The sequence below is a fragment of the Canis aureus genome, chromosome 13 (genome assembly GCF_053574225.1).
Source record: "Canis aureus isolate CA01 chromosome 13, VMU_Caureus_v.1.0, whole genome shotgun sequence".
NCBI lineage: Eukaryota > Metazoa > Chordata > Mammalia > Carnivora > Canidae > Canis > Canis aureus.
In genome coordinates, this window is record NC_135623.1 from 52,415,653 (window position 1) to 52,436,691 (window position 21,039).

Genomic DNA, 21,039 nt, shown 5'->3' on the forward strand with positions numbered 1-21,039 from the left:
TAAGATACCTAGAAATAAACCTAACCAAAGAGGTAAAGGATGTATACCCTAAAATCTACAGAACACTTCTGAAAGAAATTGAGGAAGACACAAAGAGATGGAAAAATACTCCATGCTCATGGATTGGAAGAATTAATATTGTGAAAATGTCAATGCTACCCAGGGCAATTTACACATTTGATGCAATCCCTATCAAAATACCATGGACTTTCTTCAGAGAGTTGGAACAAATCATCTTACGATTTGTGTGGAATCAGAAAAGACGCCAAATAGCCAGGGGAAAAAGAAAACCAGGGCTGGGGGCATCACAATGCCAGATCTCAGGTTGTACTACAAAGCTGTGATAATCAAGACAGTGTGATACTGGCACAGAAACAGACACATAGATCAATGGAACAAAATAGAGAATCCAGAAATGGGCCCTCAACTATATGGTCAACTAATATTTAGCAAAGCAGAAAAGACTATCCACTGGAAAAAGGACAGTCTCTTCAATAAATGGTGCTGGGAAAATTGGACAGCCACGTGCAGAAGAATGAAACTAGACCATTGTCTTACACCATACACAAAGATAAACTCAAAATGGATGAAAGATCTAAATGTGAGACAAGAATCCATCCAAATCCTAGAGGAGAACACGGGCAACACCCTTTTATAACTTGGCCACAGCGACTTCTTGCAAGATATATCTATGAAGACAAGGGAAACAAAAGCAAAAATGAATTATTGGGACTTCAAGATAAAAAGCTTCTGCACAGCAAAAGAAACAGTCAACAAAACTAAAAGACAACCTACAGAATGGGAGAAGATATTTGCAAATGACCTATCAGATAAAAGGCTAGTATCCAAGATCTATAAAGAACTTATTAAACCCAACAGCAAAGAAACAAACAATCCAATCATGAAATGGGCAAAAGACATGAACAGAAATTTCACAGACATAGACATGGCCAACAAGCTCATGAGAAAATGATCCGCATCACTTGCCATCAGGGAAATACAAATCAAAACCACAATGAGATACCACCTCACACCAGTGAGAATGGGGAAAATTAATAAGACAGGAAGCAACAAATGTTGGAGAGGATGTGGAGAAAGGGGAACCCTCTTGCACTGTTGGTGGGAATGTGAACTGGTGCAGCCACTCTGGGAAACTGTGTGGAGTTTCCTCAAAGACTTAAAAATAGACCTGTCCTACGACCCAGCAATTGCACTGCTGGGGATTTACCCCAAAGATACAGATGCAGTGAAACGCCAGGACACCTGCACCCCGATGTTTCTAGCAGCAATGTCCACAATAGCCAAACTGTGGAAGGAGCCTCGGTGTCCATCGAAAGATGAATGGATAAAGGAGATGTGGTCTATGTATACAGTGGAATATTACTCAGCCATTAGAAGTGACGAATACCCACCATTTGCTTCGACGTGGAGGGACCTGGAGGGTATTATGCTGAGTAAAGTAAGTCAGTCGGAGAAGGACATACAGTATATGGTCATCCATTTAGGGAATATAAAAATAGTGATAGGGAATAAAGGGGAAAGGAAAGGAAATGAGCGGGAAATACCAGTGAGGGTGACAGAACATGAGAGACTCCTAACTCTGGGAAATAACAGCGGGTAGTGGAAGGGGAGGCGGGCAGGAGTTGGGGTGACTGGGTGACAGGCACTGAGGGGGGCACTTGATGGGATGAGCACTGGGTGCTATATGTTGGCAAATCGAACTCGAATAAAAAAAATACAAAAAAAAAGTAGCAGCATTTCGTTAATTTATTTTAAATGTTACTCCATTTTGCTTCCATAGGTTTATAATATACAAAAAGAGTTTGGCTTTTTAAGTGGGAAACATTAAAATGTATAATTTACTGAGACAGTGAACATTTTTTAAGGTTAGATAATTCTAATATTGTTTGAAAAGTATGTGTGAGTATATATGTGAATGTGTATAATATATAATATATAATATAAAACAATAAAAATGTAAAAACTATATATACTTTTCTTATACACACACACATATATATATCCTTTTCTTTAAGAATACTGGCAAGGAGATATCTTAAGCATATCTAGGTTGTGAATGAACTTTGGGTTCACTGGGCAAAATAGAATAATAATTTAGCTAAAGAAACTGATGAGAAGAATAAATGACTGGGTTGCTATGCAAATTTTCTCCTGGCTGGTCCAAGAAGACAGATATAGGGGAGCTGCTGGAAGAGGTGCCTTGTCTGCCTCACTCCCACACCCACCACCCCCAGATGTCAGCACTAGGAAGTGCAGCAGGAAATAGCCAACCCCTTTGATTTGAAAGGGGAGGCTTTGGAAAGCTGTAGGCCATAGCTAATTAAAAGAGTCAAATAGAAAAACCACCACATCCTTTCTGATAAAGAGGAAGAAATTAAAGACTTAGTTACAAGGTTGTTGTATAAAGTCTGTGTGCGGTGTATATTAAAATGCAAAGTCAAATCAAGTTCTAAATTACCGTCAGGTAGAACCCAGAAGCAAATGTTTTACTTTGAAAAAAAAATCAAAATGAATTATATTTTATCTGAAGTAATAAATCCATTGTTATTTATTATTGCTTATTGCCTATTTGAAAGAGAGACAAAAAGGGAATGTGATGTAGCTTTTTGTTAAAATTGGGCATAAATACTGTTGGAATAGAAATTAAAACCAGAAAAGAAGAAAGAAACAAATGCTTAACCACAAGGATAATACAGTTACTGTGACTGAGCTCTATGCTTGGCCCCAAGCTTCTTGGCAGTCAAGACCAAAAGGAAAACACACAGAGTTATATAATGCCAATGAAAGAAAGCATACAAATACTTCTTCAAGGGAGAAAACCTTTGTTTCTGGTAATAAATTTTCCAAAAAGCATTCATTACTAGATTAAACAATAATTGATAACAGTTGAGATCTCGTGGAAGAAACTTGCATTTGTATTTCTTAAAGGTTGCTATTTTTTATCTTGCCATAAATGTATTAATTCAGTTCTTACCTATGAGAGGTCAATATGTATGCTGGTGATGCTGCGTAAGTATTCTTGTAGAAAAATATATAAGAATATGGACAGTCTGCTAAAGTCTTACTTTCTGTCAGTTATTCATAAGCAAACTTTATCATTTTAATCAAAGCCAGATGCCAGTTCATGACAGCATCCAGTAGAATTGGTTTGTATCCTCATATGTACTAAGGAATACAAAGAACTATATCATAAATAAGTGAGCATTCTCCAAAGAATGAGAGAATATAATAAGAATAGTGCCAATGCAGGGGCGGGGGGGGGGCACTTTGGTGGCTCAGGTGACTGAGCATTCAACTCTTGGTTTCGGCTCAGGTCATGGTTTCATGGGTCGTGAGATCGAGGCCCGCATGGGGCTTTGCACTCAGTGGTGAGTTTGCTTGAAGATTCTCTCCCTCTTTCCTTCTCCCTGCTCTAAAATGAATAAATAAAAAATCTTTTAAAAATAGATTTTAAGATACCTTAGATATTTTATTGTAGTCAAAGCTTTTCAGACTGCAGTCGGTCTATTTCTATTTTAATGTGAGGTAGGGGAATGAATTTATTTCTCTTCCATTGAATGATAGAGAGAAGAGTCTCTATAAAAGTATAACACAGGCACGTGAAAAAAAAAAAACTATGGACAAGATTAAGAAATGAAAGATAAAGGATTATATCAAGACACAGAGCAAGGGAATGCAGATATTAAGGAAAGTGTGCCAAAGGCATTTATGGAGGACACAAGAGAGAGATCCAAGTAGATTTTTCAGGAAAAGGTGAATTTTAGAAAGAAATTATTGAAAATTGCTGAACATCCTGCTTTAAAAGCAGAACTCAAGGACAAATGGGAAAAACAACTTTTAGAGACAACAGAGATTCTGGAGATCCAAGGGGCTACTTAGAGTTTAAGGTATATGATTCTGGAATATATAACATATCAAGTTGATGTTATAAAAGAACGGGAATAATTACATTCACATAAGGATTTCAAGCCTTGTGACTATTGCTGCCATAGCCAAACAAAGCAAAAAGAAAAGAAATAAATACTATAGGTGATTCTGTACAGAAATAAGAAAGAAAAGAAGGAAACAAGGTGAAAAGCAATGGCACAGGTAAGAAAAGCCTGGACTTGGAAATGGGCTCAGGTGCATGTGAACCCCTTCTCACCACTTACTGATTCTGTGATATGGGACAAGTGACAAAATTCAAGCTTCAGTTTCCTAGTTTGCAAAGTAAGAGTAACAACAGAATTATGAAGAAAGCGGGGCACATGAGTGGCTCAGTGGTTGAGCATCTACCTTCGCCTCAGGGCATGATCCCAGGGTCCTGGGATTGAGTCCCACATCTGGCTCCCCACAGGGAGCCTGCTTCTCCCTCTGCCTATTTCTCTGCCTCTCTTTATGTCTCCTATGAATAAATAAAATCTTTTTTTTAAAAAAGCATTATGAGGAACTATAAATGGAATAGTGTGAAAAACACGTAGCACAGTGCCTTGCACAAAGATTATTGATATATGTATAGGGATTAGTTGGGTGGGTGGGGGGACAGAGAGTGAATGAGAGAAGAAAGGAAGGGAGGGAGAGTGAGGGAGAGGAAAGAAGGAAAAAAGAAATCCCAAATTAGAGAGACTTCAAAGAAATACAAATATCCAAATAAATTAGGGGAGGAAGCCCATGCTGTTATATACTATTAGTTATATTAGAGTAGAAATGCCTCTTAGAGATTATGGAGTTCAACCCCAATTTAAAGGTAGTTAAACTGAAGCCCAAAGTCATATTAACTCAAGGTCACATGGCAAGTTTGCAACAGATGTCTTCTCCAGAAAAAAAAATGTATATGTATTACAGTTATTTTAGAAAAGAAAATTAATGTCAGACAAGGTTGGCTGACTTATTTATGGCCATAAGTAGGGGATGAGCATTAGCCTTGGCTGGCTTAAATTTCCAAAATTTATAGCCTAAATATTTGACTTGCTTTTGGCCTATTCACTTGAACATTTCTTCTCTTCAATTTAATGAATACTGTTTCATATTCTACTTAAATCTAAACCTAAAGGATATATTGAACATTTTACTCATTTTAAAACCGCCAAGACTGAGCATGTAGTTCTTTGGAGTAAATAATTATTACCTCTTTGTTACTTTAACCACTGTCTCTGAAGACAATTTAGCCCAGACATGTCAATTAATTCCAGAATCATTAGTACTTGGCTTCCAGTGCTTCTTGATACCTTTTCCCTATTCTAGCCAAATTCTAGAAACTATAATCACAGAGATCCTTTCATAACCATATAACCTTGTTATTATTTTAAAACTGTAGCCAGAAAGAGTATTTCTCAAAGGAAAGAAAAAAGAACTTTGTTTCTGAGGAAGAAATTATGTATTCCAGCCAATGAAGACTATTGTTGAATATTTATAGAGTATAAGAATATGTTTCAAAGTCCACATAACTAAAAAATACTTGGAATGGGATTTTGGTTTATGTTTATTTTTTACATCAGTATATGACACAACACTACTCAAGTAACTTCACTTTAGGAAAATGGAAGAGGTATTTGGTTCTATTTTTTTAACTAGATTTCTGGACTTTTCACTTGGTTACCATCAATCTAATCTTAATCTGCAAACACTAGCAAGCAGATGTTTCTAGGCTCTTTTAAGCTCTTACAGAGAGAAATGTCGAATTTACTGATTCTGAAGAAGTTTAGCATCTAAAAGAGGAGATGATACTTAAATAGTTTAAAAAGATAATTACCAACACAAGGAAAGACATCATTCCACCAGTTACTAAATGAGTAACTTAGTGAATAAATACTGAGTTGAGAGAAGGGATATAAGATGGTCAAGGAAGACTTAAATCTAGATCATTGTCATCATCATCATCACCACCACCACCACTACTACCATTATGTCTAATGTGTATAAAGTGCTTATCATGTGCCAGGGGATAGTTTAAGTACTGTATATCTATTAACTCATTTAATTTTTACAACAACCTGTGAGATAAGTATCCTCATTTACAGATGAGGAAATTGAGGAAATTGAAATGATTTATCCAAGATCACACAATTAGTAAGTAACAGAGCTGAGGCTTGAATCCACACACTCTGGCTTCAGAGTATGAACCCAAAGGAGGTCTCAAGAACTGAGATTTAGTCTAGGTCTTGAAGGATGGATAAGATTTCACTAAATGTAGAGGAGATTAGTGGGAAAAGGTAATAGCAAAAGAAAAAAGGTGAGAAAAATAAATTTGCCTGGAGTAGAGAAATACAAGATCAGAAAGATTGGCTATTGCTAACAATGACAACAAAACCACTGAGACTTTTAAGCAAGAAGTAGATATATCAAAATGCCATTTTAGGAAAATGAACCTGACAATAATGTGCATGATGGATTCAAATAGCTGGAGCACTAGTTATAGACCTTCATGACAAGTGAGATTTGCAGATACAAAGACTCAAACAAGTAGTAAGTGGGAAGGAAGAGATGAATGAGAAACATCACAAAAATGTGTCATTTCAATCACTGAACTTGCCTGCAGGATTGGAAAAAATGAAGAATCAAAGATGGCTCTGAACCTGGACAAATAGATAGCCACATGATTTCCCTATTGACAGAAGTTGGAGAGTTGATTACAAAGACAATAATGAATTAAATTGATAATTTTTCCCAAGCCATTAGTTTTCCTATACAAATGATTCTTCACTGTATTACTTCTTTCTCCAACAATCCATTTTTGTATTTTCCAAGGCTTAGTATTTGATGCTCTTTTCTTCTTCCCCATCCTTTCCCTTCCAGAGAGTGCCATTCATTCTTATAGTTTCAATATTAATTTGTATGTTTACAATTCTTAATTCCACATCTATATCCAGCTTATCTCCTGAGTTCAAAATCTACTCTACTGTACTAAGCCTTCCACTTGGAGATACATCCACTATCTCATATTAACATGTTCTCAAATAAGTGAAGTAATGGCAGAGCAGGCAACCAAAGCTAAAAAGGCAACCTTAACTATTAACCCATATGGTCAATAGATCTTGATCCTTGCTATGCATTAGAATCAATTATGGAACATTTAAAATCCACACGTAATAGCTTCATACCCCAGAATCTCTGGCAGAGGGTCATGAACATGTATGTCTGAAAACCTCCACAGGTCTTCCTATTGTGGAATAAGGTTTGGAAATTACTAACCAATAAAATAATCAGTAGAAGTACAGCTCAACATCTGGAAAAAAGGAAATGGAACAATTAGAAGTTAGAATTAGGTTATAGAATAGAGTTCAGTTTCTTACATGAAACAACCCCAGCACACTTGTAGAGGTGTTAGGATAGCAAAGATCAGAAATGGGTCTTAAGTCAAAACTGGGGGCATTAGACAACAAAGTTATGAGAAATAGATTATATGTTAGTTACAGTTTGAACCAGCAGTTCTGTGAGTGTGATTTCTCCAGACCAACCCACTTCAGCATCACCTGGAAACTTAAAAATGCAAAATCCCTCAACCACACCTGACCTACTGAATCTAAAACTCTGGTGGTGGGGCCCAGCAATGTGTGATCTAACAATTCCTCCAAGTGGTGGTGATGTACCATAAATTTTGGGAACCACTGGTCAAGAATCTCAGAGAATGGACAGAAGGAGAGGACATAAGTAGAGAAGAGGATTCCAGAGGCCTTAAAATGTTTCCAGCCATCCTATGGAAATCTTTTAACCATACCCTATGCTATACAAGGGAAGTTTCACCTACTACTAAAGGATTAATATTATATAGATAGTATTCTCTGACAGCAACACAACAAAAATAGAAATCAATAACAAAAGTCTGTAAAAAAATAGTTAGAAATTAAAAACTATACTTCTAAATAATCATTGAAGAAATAAATATTATACTGAAAATTATAAAATCCTCGGAAGTAAATGTCAACAAAAATACTATGTATAAAACTTCCACAATGACAATAAAGTAAGACTTAAGGGGGCAATTATAATCTTAAATATGTACTTTAGAAGAGCTCAAGATCAAAAATTAATGAATTAAGGTTCTAAACATAGATGAAATATGCCATTTTCTAAATTTATCAAAATTAACTCAAGAAGAAATACTGAACATGAATACACTTGCAATCATACTATCAAGGATTCTCAAATTGAGAACCCCAGGCCAAAATAATATCATGTGAGTACTTGTTAGAAATGCAAATTCTCCAGGCTCCCACATACCAACTGGATCATAAACTCTAGGGATGGGGCCTAGCAATGTGTGTTTTAACAATTCCTCTCTGATTCTAGTGCAACTAAAACAATAAAGCCTATTCTACAAAGGAAACCACTAAAATCATTTCAGTGACTTTTATCTCTGATTAACTGGCTTATAATCATTGTGAAGATTCGAATGGGTTTTCACAGGTGAAATTAGAGTCACCATGATGTGGAATACCTAAAACATTTCACTTCCGTTTTGCATGAAGATGATATAGAAGTCTGCTCTATATAAAAATAGCCGGCTAAGCACTTTGGATGGCACCCTAATGAAGATCTCTAATGGGTCCCATGTCCAGCTTTAAATTCAGGGAATTCTAGTTGTCTGAGTGGTACCTCTAGGATATTGTTATGTTTGATAAGACATTTCCAGACAAGCTGTGGTCAGAACACCTAAAAGGGCAAAGATTTGAGGTTTTTATATATGTTTTGTGCCTGATTACTAATATATACACATGAGAATTTGCTCTGGGACTAGCTTTCATTATAACCTGGTAGCAAGATGGTGGAGGAATAGCAAACCCCTATTTGTCTGTCTTGATGGCTACCAGTATCTACCAAAAAGAATCTCATGGTCATACATAGTCTAGTATGACTAGTATGTTCACATTACATGAACATAATGTGGGGTAGTTCACATTAGGTGGACTTAAATAAGAATGGGAAAAGAGAAATTGGAGACAATGAGTATGGACAATTCTTTCAAGTAATTTTATAAATGGGAACAGAAATATAGAGGCGTGATTAGTGTGGGCAGGGGCGAAATCGAAAAGGATTATTGCGTTTGTTCTGAACAGTCAGTAAAGCAGTATTTCTATCATTTTTCCTTTTAAAAAAAAAATATTCCCCCAATACATTGAATGTATCATAGAGAAAAAAACTAAGAGCTAGTGATGCTCAAAAAAACCTTAAAGTGTTTTAAGTTAATTCACATCTTTAATCTGTTATAGTCTACGTTTTAACATGCACATATGTAATCTATTATCTTCTCAAAGAGTCTGGCAAATTAGCAAATAAATTTAAACCAATAGAATCAGTTTTTAAATTTTTAACAGTTTAGCCACCAAAACACAGAAGGGTCATGGGTCTTCCATTCCGCACCACTTATTCTGTTCCACTTCTGTGGAATGCCGTTCCCCTGCAACCATCACAAACAAACTTTCAACAGTATTTGACCTTTGGAGCATTTTGTTTCCATAATTTCAGTTCACAGGAAGGTTGGATAAGGGAGAATGGCTTTTTGTTAATGAATCCTTCTCTTTTTCCAAAGGCTTAATCCTGATCATTAGAATGCCTGGTTTTCTTCTATAATAAATATATCCCAGATTCTTTTCCCTGGGGAATTGGCTGGGCACAAATGAATTCTGAGTTTTCATGGTCTGACTTCAAATGTTTTTCTTTTACAATTCCCTGCCTACTAGAATTCTTAAACTGAAGACTAACTCATGCAGAAGGCTAGATCGGAAATTCTGAATAAAAGAATGAGTCTTCAGCTGACACCAGTTACTGTAAGGAATTAACCAAGGAAAGGTGAGTCCTAAGTATCTATTTTAGAAAGAAGGCTTAACCAGCCAAAATAAATTAAATACTTAGACCAGGAAATTCTAAACATTTCTAATCCACTATTCAGATGTTTCTATGAAAACATCTCCAAATTGGCTCCTTTTGGGAAGCATAATTGTGAAACACTGATGAAAAAAAAACTCTATTTTCACCAGATCTAATGAATTGTTCTACTTTATCAAAGAACTTACTATTCTGCATTTGCCTTTTCCTCATACAGAAAGTTGTCATTTTAATAATTTAAAAAATAAACATTTGAATTCGAGTTGTCATCTCTCTAAAGAAGTCAAGAATTCTATTCATTTTTTAACTCTAATCTTTGAAGATAGTCATTGGTAAAGTCTGAGAATACTTAATGTTAACTTACACTTACCTAAATTTGATTTCTTAAAGGACTTTCACATTCATTCTTTCAGTATCTGTGAGACAGGGACGGGGAAGATGTTATCACTGCCATCTTGCATATGAGATTCAGAAATTTAAGGGACTTGGCTCAAGGTCTACCAGCTAGTAAGTGCTAAAGGCAAAACTCAATTACAGTACTCCAAATTCCAAATCCATCAGTCCTCTCATGACACTACTTATGTTCCATTTGAGAAGACAATGGATCTACCTGTACTGTCCATTTCCAAGAGGTTATATATCAATCCTTTCTCAGTTGACTTAGTGATTGAGTTCTAGACTGGCTTTACTGAAGGAACTACCAAAAGTACCATAGAATTTTTGCTAAAATAAAAACCAACCTTTTAAAAAAAAATAAAACCTTTCAATGCTCAAATAACTCATGGTTCAAAAAAAAAAAGAGTCTAAAGATTTAGAAATGTTTAAGAAATATTTCTCACCAATATTGCATTAATACTGTAATGTTAACTAAAAACAACAACAACAACAACAAACCTCTATCTAATATTAACTTATCAACAGAGAGGGGGAAAAAAGTATATTTGTTAGAAAAGAGACCAAGCAGAACTCTAACAAAGTAGTAACAATTGCTATACTGAGCTCATAAAGCTTTCAGTTGGTCAGACTAAACATATGTTTACTTTTCATTCTTTATATTCCATAAATAAATAAATATATATCCATAAATGTAAATATATATCTATATATGTATGGAATAAATCCCTAACAGCACTAGAAAGAAGAAAAAATATAATCAGTAGAACAGAAATCTTATGGAAATAAAAAGCAGATGAAATCAGATGGATAAAAAATCCAAACCAGAGAAAACTGGAACACACAATAGGTGTGGAAAAGACAGCTGTGAGAGACATTCATCTCTAAGGATTCCATCAGAGAGAAACTGTAAGCTCTGAATCAACAAATGTGGAAGGCAGAGTAGAAGATGATAAATTAAGGAAATACCTATAAAAATGCTGAGCCAGCTGTGTCCCTTCTTCCTGTCTATGGAAATCTTCTGGCCAGGATATTTTCTTCCAGCAGATCTAACTAGGCAGAGTTCGTAGCAGCGGGCAAAAAATGGAAGCACAGCAGAGTCTAAGGTAACTCCCAACATCCACAATGGACACACACACATACACACACAGAACCAACTTTCACACCCAGACTGTCCTACTGGCAATCCTGGGGGTCTCTCAGTCTGCACAACTGCTCCTAGCTAACATACTCTAAAAGAAAGTATATCTACTTACATAGAAAAATTTAAATTCTAGACAAAATGTTATGCTCCTAGAAAACATAAATATTCACAGTTCCAGAAAAAGCCGCAAGCCAAAACTGGATAATAACCATAGGATAAATTAAACACATGGCAGGGGTGGGGTAGAGTAAATGCATGCCCAAAAGGGCAAAGGACCCAGACTGTTTTATGGGTAAATTTGTCTCAATAAAACCAATAATCTCTATTTATTTAAACTGTCCCTAGTTATTAAAAAAAAAAAAAAGACAAACACATACACACATACAAGATGCTTCTAGATGGGCTCTATGGGCTACATCTACCTTGCCGATGATTCTGTGTAAATAGCATTTTTAAATGTTGAGTAGAAATATCATGAGATCCAACATCCTTTTTCTATTATCACAATCTCTGCTTCTCTCCTTATGAACCTCATCTACTGTACTCAATTTTTTAAACAAATTTGACTCTTTTAGGCATGTGAGCTCACAATACTTACCATAGACCAGTTTCACTTATAAATGTGAATTTTAAAATCCTTACCAAAATATTCACAAAGCAAATCTAGCATAGAGTAAAAGAACAAAGCATTATAACTAAATGGAGCTTTTATAGGGACTGGTTCATCATTAGAAAATTAATTCACAGAATTCACTATATTAATATATTAAAGAACCATTTGGTAGATGGACATAACACATACACTTGAAAATTTTATGACCATTCTTGATTCTTTTATAACTCTTAGTAAGCTAAGAATAGAAGACAGCTTCCTTAATTTGACAAAGAGAATGTATCTAAAACATAGAACAAATGACATTCTTAAGGGTAAAAGGTAAGAAAGAATTAAGAAAAAGACAAATCATCACTATTATTAAAAATTATTCTGGGCAGCCCGGGTGGCTCAGCGGTTTAGCACCACCTTCAGCCCAGGGCCTGATCCTGGAGACCTGGGATCCAGTCCCACGTCGGGCTCCCTGTGTGGAGCCTGCTTCTCCCTCTGCCTGCATCTTTGCCTCTCTCTCTCTGTGTCTCTCATGAATAAATAAATAAAATCTTTTTTTTTTTAACACAGAATGTTATTTATTGAACACTGACTCTGCATAGCAACAGCTTTTATATTTAAAGAGTAATCACACTTTAGGAAAGGTAACTGTTCTCCTGGAAGGCTCAGATTGACATTCCTATCATAAGCAACCTGAAGAATAAACATAAGTTGGTTGCCTGGAAAATTTTTGTTTGTTTGTTTGTTTGTTTGTTTTAATTTATTTTTTATTGGTGTTCAATTTACTAACATACAGAATAACCCCCAGTGCCTGTCACCCATTCACTCCCACCCCCCGCCCTCCTCCCCTTCTACCACCCCTAGTTAGTTTCCCAGAGTTAGCAGTCTTTATGTTCTGTCTCCCTTTCTGATATTTCCCACACATTTCTTCTCTCTTCCTTTATATTCCCTTTCACTATTATTTATATTCCCCACATGAATGAGAACATATAATGTTTGTCCTTCTCCGACTGACTTACTTCACTCAGCATAATACCCTTCAGTTCCATCCACGTTGAAGCAAATGGTGGGTATTTGTCGTTTCTAATAGCTGAGTAATATTCCATTGTATACATAAACCACATCTTCTTTATCCATTCATCTTTCGATGGGCACCGAGGCTCCTTCCACAGTTTGGCTATTGTGGACATTGCTGCTATAAACATCGGGGTGCAGGTGTCCCGGCGTTTCATTGCATTTGTATCTTTGGGGTAAATCCCCAACAGTGCAATTGCTGGATCGTACGGCAGGTCTATTTTTAACTGTTTGAGGAACCTCCACACAGTTTTCCAGAGTGGCTGCACCAGTTCACATTCCCACCAACAGTGTAAGAGGGTTCCCTTTTCTCCGCATCCGTCCAACATTTGTTGTTTCCTGCCTTGTTAATTTGCCCCATTCTCACTGGTGTGAGGTGGTATCTCATTGTGGTTTTGATTTGTATTTCCCTGATGGCAAGTGATGCAGAGCATTTTCTCATGTGCATGTTGGCCATGTCTATGTCTTCCTCTGTGAGATTTCTCTTCATGTCTTTTGCCCATTTCATGATTGGATTGTTTGTTTCTTTGGTGTTGAGTTTAATAAGTTCTTTATAGATCTTGGAAACTAGCCCTTTATCTGATATGTCATTTGCAAATATCTTCTCCCATTCTGTAGGTTGTCTTTGAGTTTTGTTGACTGTATCCTTTGCTGTGCAAAAGCTTCTTATCTTGATGAAGTCCCAATAGTTCGTTTTTGCTTTTGTTTCTTTTGCCTTCGTGGATGTATCTTGCAAGAAGTTACTGTGGCCGAGTTCAAAAAGGGTGTTGCCTGTGTTCTCCTCTAGGATTTTGATGGAATCTTGTCTCACATTTAGATCTTTCATCCATTTTGAGTTTATCTTTGTGTATGGTGCAAGAGAGTGGTCTAGTTTCATTCTTCTGCATGTGGATGTCCAATTTTCCCAGCACCATTTATTGAAGAGACTGTCTTTCTTCCAATGGATAGTCTTTCCTCCTTTATTGAATATTAGTTGACCATAAAGTTCAGGGTCCACTTCTGGGTTCTCTATTCTGTTCCACTGATCTATGTGTCTGTTTTTGTGCCAGTACCACACTGTCTTGATGACCACAGCTTTGTAGTACAACCTGAAATCTGGCATTGTGATGCCCCCAGATATGGTTTTCTTTTTTAAAATTCCCCTGGCTATTCAGGGTCTTTTCTGATTCCACACAAATCTTAAAATAATTTGTTCTAACTCTCTGAAGAAAGTCCATGGTATTTTGATAGGGATTGCATTAAACATGTATATTGCCCTGGGTAACATTGACATTTTCACAATATTAATTATGCCAATCCATGAGCATGGAATATTTTTCCACCTCTTTGTGTCTTCCTCAATTTCTTTCAGAAGTGTTCTATAGTTTTGAGGGTATAGATCTTTTACCTCTTTGGTGAGGTTTATTCCTAGGTATCTTATGCTTTTGGGTGCAATTTTAAATGGGATTGACTCCTTAATTTCTCTTTCTTCAGTCTCATTGTTAGTGTATAGAAATGCCATTGATTTCTGGGCATTGATTTTGTATCCTGACACGCTACCGAATTGCTGTATGAGTTCTAGCAATCTTAGGGTGGAGACTTTGGGTTTTCTATGTAGAGTATCACGTCATCGGCGAAGAGGTAGAGTTTGACTTCTTCTTTGCCAATTTGAATGCCTTTAATGTCTTTTTGTTGTCTGATTGCTGAGGCTAGGACTTCCAGTACTATGTTGAACAGCAGTGGTGAGAGTGGACATCCCTGTCTTGTTCCTGATCTTAGGGGAAAGGCTCCCAGTGCTTCCCCATTGAGAATGATATTTGCTGTGGGCTTTTCGTAGATGGCTTTTAAGATGTCGAGGAATGTTCCCTCTATCCCTACACTCTGAAGAGTTTTGATCAGAAATGGATGCTGTATTTTGTCAAATGCTTTCTCTGCATCTAATGAGAGGATCATATGGTTCTTGGTTTTTCTCTTGCTGATATGATGAATCACATTGATTGTTTTACGGGTGTTGAACCAGCCTTGTGTCCCAGGGATAAATCCTACTTGGTCATGGTGAATAATTTTCTTAATGTACTGTTGGATCCTATTGGCCAGTATCTTGTTGAGAATTTTTGCATCCATGTTCATCAGGGATATTGGTCTGTAATTCTCCTTTTTGGTGGAGTCTTTGTCTGGTTTTGGAATTAAGGTGATGCTGGCCTCATAGAACGAATTTGAAAGTACTCCATCTCTTTCTATCTTTCCAAACAGCTTTAGGAGAATAGGTATGGTTTCTTCTTTAAATGTTTGATAAAATTCCCCTGGGAAGCCATCTGGCCCTGGACTCTTGTGTCTTGGGAGGTTTTTGATGACTGCTTCAATTTCCTCCCTGGTTATTGGCCTGTTCAGGTTTTCTATTTCTTCCTGTTCCAGTTTTGGTAGTTTGTGGCTTTCCAGGAATGCGTCCATTTCTTCTAGATTGCCTAATATATTGGCGTATAGCTGTTCATAATATGTTTTTAAAATCATTTGTATTTCCTTGGTGTTGGTAGTGATCTCTCCTTTCTCATTCATGATTTTATTAATTTGAGTCTTCTCTCTCTTCTTTTTAATAAGGCTGGCTAATGGTTTATCTATCTTATTAATTCTTTCAAAGAACCAACTCCTGGTTCTGTTGATCTGTTCCACAGTTCTTCTGGTCTCAATTTCGTTGAGTTCTGCTCGAATCTTTATTAACTCCCTTCTTCTCTTGGGTGTAGGATCTATTTGCTGTTTTTTCTCTAGCTCCTTTATGTGTAAGGTTAGCTTTTGTATTTGAGTTCTTTCCAGTTTTTGAATGGATGCTTGTATTGTGATGTATTTCCGCCTTAGGACTGCTTTTGCTGCATCCCAAAGATTTTGAATGGTTGTATCTTCATTCTCATTAGTTTCCATGAATCTTTTTAATTCTTCCTTAATTTCCTGGTTGACCCTTTCATCCTTTAGCAGGATGGTCCTTAACCTCCATGTGTTTGAGGTCCTTCCAAACTTCTTGTTGTGATTTAGTTCTAATTTCAAGGCATTATGGTCTGAGAATATGCAGGGGACGATCCCAATCTTTTGGTATCGGTTCAGACCCGATTTGTGACCCAATATGTGGTCTATTCTGGAGAAAGTTCCATGTGCACTTGAGAAGAATGTGTATTCAGTTGAGTTTGGATGTAAAGTTCTGTAGATATCTGTGAAATCCATCTGGTCCAGTGTATCATTTAAAGCTCTCGTTTCTTTGGAGATGTGCTTAGAAGACCTATCGAGTATAGAAAGAGCTAGATTGAAGTCACCAAGTATAAGTGTATTATTATCTAAGTATTTCTTCACTTTGGTTAATAATTGATTGATATATTTGGCAGCTCCCACATTCGGGGCATATATATTCAGGATTGTTAAGTCCTCTTGTTGAATAGATCCTTTAAGTATGATATAGTGTCCCTCTTCATCTCTCACTACAGTCTTCGGGGTAAATTTTAGTTTATCTGATATAAGGATGGCTACCCCTGCTTTCTTTTGAGAACCATTCGAATGGTAAATGGTTCTCCAACCTTTTATTTTCAGGCTGTAGGTGTCCTTCTGTCTAAAATGAGTCTCTTGTAGACAGCAAATAGATGGGTCCTGCTTTTTTTATCCAGTCTGAAACCCTGTGCCTTTTGATGGGGTCATTAAGCCCGTTCACATTCAGAGTTACTATTGAGAGATATGAGTTTAGTGTCATCATGATATCTATTCAGTCCTTGTTTTTGTGGACTGTTCCACTGAACTTCTTCTTAAAGGGGAATTTTGAGAGTCCCCCTTAAAATTTCTTGCAGAGCTGGTTTGGAGGTCACATATTCTTTTAGTTGCTGCCTGTCTTGGAAGCTTTTTATTTCTCCTTCCATTTTGAATGAGAGCCTTGCTGGATAAAGTATTCTTGGTTGCATGTTCTTCTCATTTAGGACCCTGAATATATCCTGCCAGCCCTTTCTGGCCTGCCAGGTCTCTGTGGGGAGGTCTGCTGTTACCCTAATACTCCTCCCCATAAAAGTCAGGGATTTCTTGTCTCTTGCTGCTTTAAGGATCTTCTCTTTATCTTTGGAATTTGCAAGCTTCACTATTAAATGTCGAGGTGTTGAACGCTTTTTATTGATTTTAGGGGGGGATCTCTCTATTTCCTGTATCTGAATGCCTGTTTCCCTTCCCAGATTAGGAAAGTTTTCAGCTAGAATTTGTTCAAATACATATTCTGGCCCTCTGTCCCTTTCAGCGCCCTCGGGAACACCAATTAAACGTAAGTTTTTCTTCCTCAGGCTGTCGTTTATTTCCCTTAATCTAGCTTCATGGTCTTTTTATTGTTTGTCTCTTTTTTCCTCAGTTTCCCTCTTTGCTATCAACTTGTCTTCTATGTCACTCACTCGTTCTTCTACCTCGTTAACCCTCGTCGTTAGGACTTCTAGTTTGGATTGCATCTCATTCAATTGATTCTTAATTTCTGCCTGATTAGCTCTAAATTCTGCAGTCATGAAGTTTCTTGAGTCCTTTATGCTTTTTTCTAGAGCCCCCAGTAGCTGTATAATAGTGCTTCTGAATTGGCTTTCTGACATTGAATTGTAATCCAGATTTTGTAACTGTGGGAGAGAGGACTGTTTCTGATTCTTTCTTTTGAGGTGAGGTTTTCCTTCTAGTCATTTTGCTCAGTGCAGTGTGGCCAAAAGCAAGTTGTATTGGGAAAAGGAGAAAAAGAGAGGAGAGAAAGAAGGAAAGAAAAGAGAAAGAGAAAAAAAAGGAAGAAAAAAAACGAAAAAAAAGAAAAAGAGAAAGAAAAAGGAAGGAGAAAAAAGGGGGGTGGGGGAAGGAAGCAAATCAAAAAGCAAAACAAAACAAAACAAACAAACAAACAAAAGAACCACGGGGGAGTATCTTCTGATTCTGTGTACTTTAAGTCCCTTGACTTCCCCTGGAACTTGTCCGTCTAGCTGGTCTTCTGGGGGAGGGGCCTGTTGTGCTGATTTTCAGGTGTTAGCAGTTGGGGGAGCTGCTGTGCCCCTGCCTGGTGCAGGGCTCAGTGGGGGTTGTTTACCCCGTGAGGCCCCAGGAGGAACAGCCCCAGTGGCGGGGCCAGCTCTGGAGCCCTGGAGTCAGCCCTGCAGTAGCTCCAGAGCTCTCCGTCTGCAGGGCCTGGAGCCTCCCGGGCGGGGCCGCTGCTCTACTCAGCTCGGGGCAGGGGCGTCCTTGCTGTCCTGGGCCCTCCCGGCCTCTGCCTGTCCCCGGGGAAGGCCGGATCCTGGGCTGTGTCCCGGCGCCCTGTGCTCCGGAGCCTGCGCTGGTGGATTCGCTCCCGCCCCGCAGCCCCCTCCGCGGAGCCGCCGCCCGAGCCCCTCCGAGCTGCTCCGGGTCCCGCCGTGCGCGCTGCAGCCCTTAGGGAGCTCGGCGCACTCTCCCGGGGCGCAGGTGTCTGTTAGTGTCCCAGGGAGCCCGAGGGCATCCCCGCCCTCCTGGGTCCTGCTCCCACTCCCCACGAGCCCCTTTCCCCCCGGAAGGTCGGTGCAGCTCCTGCTTCTCCGGGACGGGGCTCTCCTGTCCTGGGGACACTCGCCCCGGCCTCAGCCCGGCTCCTCGCGGGGCCCCTCCCCCTTGGAGGCCTTTTGTTTCTTTATTTCTTTTTCCCCGTCTTCCTACCTTGATAGAAGCGCGAACTCTTCTCACTGTAGCATTCCAGGTGTTCTCTCTTTAATTCTCAGGCCGAATTCATAGATTTTCAGGATAATTTGAAGGTTTTCTAGGTAATTTGGTGGAGACAGGTGATTTGGGGACCCTACTCTTCCGCCATCTCACCCCTCCTCCCTAAATAAATAAAATCTTTAAAAAAATTATTCTGAGTTACTAGATAATGTAATAAGACAAGAAACCAAAGGAAGCATAAATTATTAGAATGAAAATAGACAAATGTCTTTAATAATCAATGGAAAATTATCAAAATAATCAACGGAAAATCATTATGACTAATGGGTTTTCTGAAAGATCAAGATACAAGGTAAGTATTCCGAAATAATGACATTGCTATAAATCAACAATAACCCATTAAATGCAATAAAAATCATATTTGTAATGATTAAAATTTTATATATTCATATATTTCAGAATAGTCAAACCAGAAAAGTGTAAGAAAAGTATTAAATATTTTAGAAAAAAACTTTTTAAAGCTTGAGTAAATATCAAAATATGTTATTCGTTTTTATATTGGAAGATTCCATTGCTAAAAGTATCAGTTTTTGCTAAGTTGATAGTTTCAAATTGAATATGATTCTGACAAAAATCTAAAGTATCTTCTTTTATTTTTTTAATATTTTTTATTGTAGTTCTCAAAGTATCTTCAATGGAATTTGAAGTTGATTCTAAAGTTTACTTGTAATAGTAAATATGCCCAGAAAAAAAGGGCTTAAAAATTGAAAAATAATGCAGATGGAAATTTTTCCCTTGCAAATATCAAAACAAAGTATAAAGCCATATTAATTAAAACCAAGAATTCACATTAAAATATAGATTTATAGGCATACACAGAGATAGAGACACATATACACATATATACACACACACAACACATCTCCAGGGTACACCCAGAATCAACAAGAATGAAGGAAATATATGAAAGAAGGAAATAAATGAGTGTTCCAGAGTTTTGGATCCTTAGTGCACCACCATGAGCCAGAGTAACCATTAGAAGCTAAATGTCGGGATCCCTGGGTGGCGCAGCGGTTTAGCGCCTGCCTTTGGCCCAGGGCGCGATCCTGGAGACCCGGGATTGAATCCCACGTCGGGCTCCTGGTGCATGGAGCCTGCTTCTCCCTCTGCCTGTGTCTCTGCCTCTCTCTCTCTCTCTCTCTCTCTCTCTGTGACTATAATAAATAAATAAAAATTAAAAAAAAAAAAAAGAAGCTATGTCTATTAAAATGTGCAGCTCTGGGCCACCTGGTTGGCTCAGTTGGTTAAGAGTCTGCCTTCTGCTCAGTTCATGATACTGGGGTCCTGGGATTTGAGCACCTCATCAGGCTCTGTGCTCAGCGGGGAGTCTGCTTCTCCCTCTGCCTGCAGTTCTGCCTGTTTGTGCGCGCTCTCTCTCTCTCTCTCTCTCTGTCAAATAAATAAAATCTAAAAAAAAAAAAAAAAAAACTGTGCAGTTCACAAACACTTTAAGTGCATTGTATTTATAAAGACTAAATGCCTATAACCTGTAAGTAATTTTACCTATAAACTTAATAGTAATAATCTGGCTAAGGGTGAGCATTTTATTTTTAATCCTGGGTCACAGTTGGCTTTATTCTATAGAAACACAAGGATTATGACCCAGTATCAAGGGTCAAAAAACAGAAAATGCTGGCACTATAAACCTGAACTTCTCATCTGAACTGCTGGAATATGGAAGTGTCTAATCCTCAGCTGTGGGGTATTTCCCTGTGCCCTATCAGATGGTTAGCAGCATCCCTGGCTTCTAGCTAGGCCAGAGTGACATTTTCATAAAGAGATTGGATCATCTCTCCCCCTTATTCAAAATTCTCCAATGACTTCCCAACAACTTACAATGAAATCCATGTTCTCTACTATTCTGGCTGCCAGAAGAATGTATCACACAGACCCACGCCCACCCTCCCCCCCCACACACCTCATTGGCGATGACCAAAAATGTCTCCAGACACTGCCCCTCTTTGGGGGCGACATTACCTCAGGCTGAGAGCAACTACTATGAACAATTGAGGTCTAGCCTCTGCCTCCTCTGAGCCTAAAGAGTACTCAACAGTGTGCAGCCCCATTTTGATATTGCTAACACAAAGCTCTGACAAGGTTTCTGTATTGCCTGGCATCCTTGCATTACACCCTAGTAGATTACTTCCCAAGAGTCTAGGACAAGAGACCATAATTTCAGCCCTTTCCATCAATTCATCCTCAATCCTCACTCTTGTCAACCACCAAGACAAAAGACACAGGCTCTAAAATAAAATATGTGCATTTATTTAGGGTCTTAGAGATTGCA

General features: G+C 37.9%; 1 long non-coding RNA gene across 11 annotated transcripts in view; it reads left to right on the forward strand.

Moving 5' to 3' along the window:
- LOC144282514 (uncharacterized) overlaps positions 1–21,039 on the forward strand; it is a 61,353-nt gene that overhangs the window by 27,743 nt on the left and 12,571 nt on the right. For 7 of the 11 annotated variants that reach the window (XR_013350979.1, XR_013350982.1, XR_013350977.1 and 4 more), the window contains one exon: positions 9,681–9,789. This is a non-coding gene — a long non-coding RNA (uncharacterized LOC144282514). Of the gene's footprint in view, positions 1–9,680; positions 9,790–10,238; positions 10,333–21,039 lie in introns of all 11 variants that reach the window. The other 4 variants (XR_013350976.1, XR_013350980.1, XR_013350981.1 and 1 more) reach the window with 1 other exon arrangement.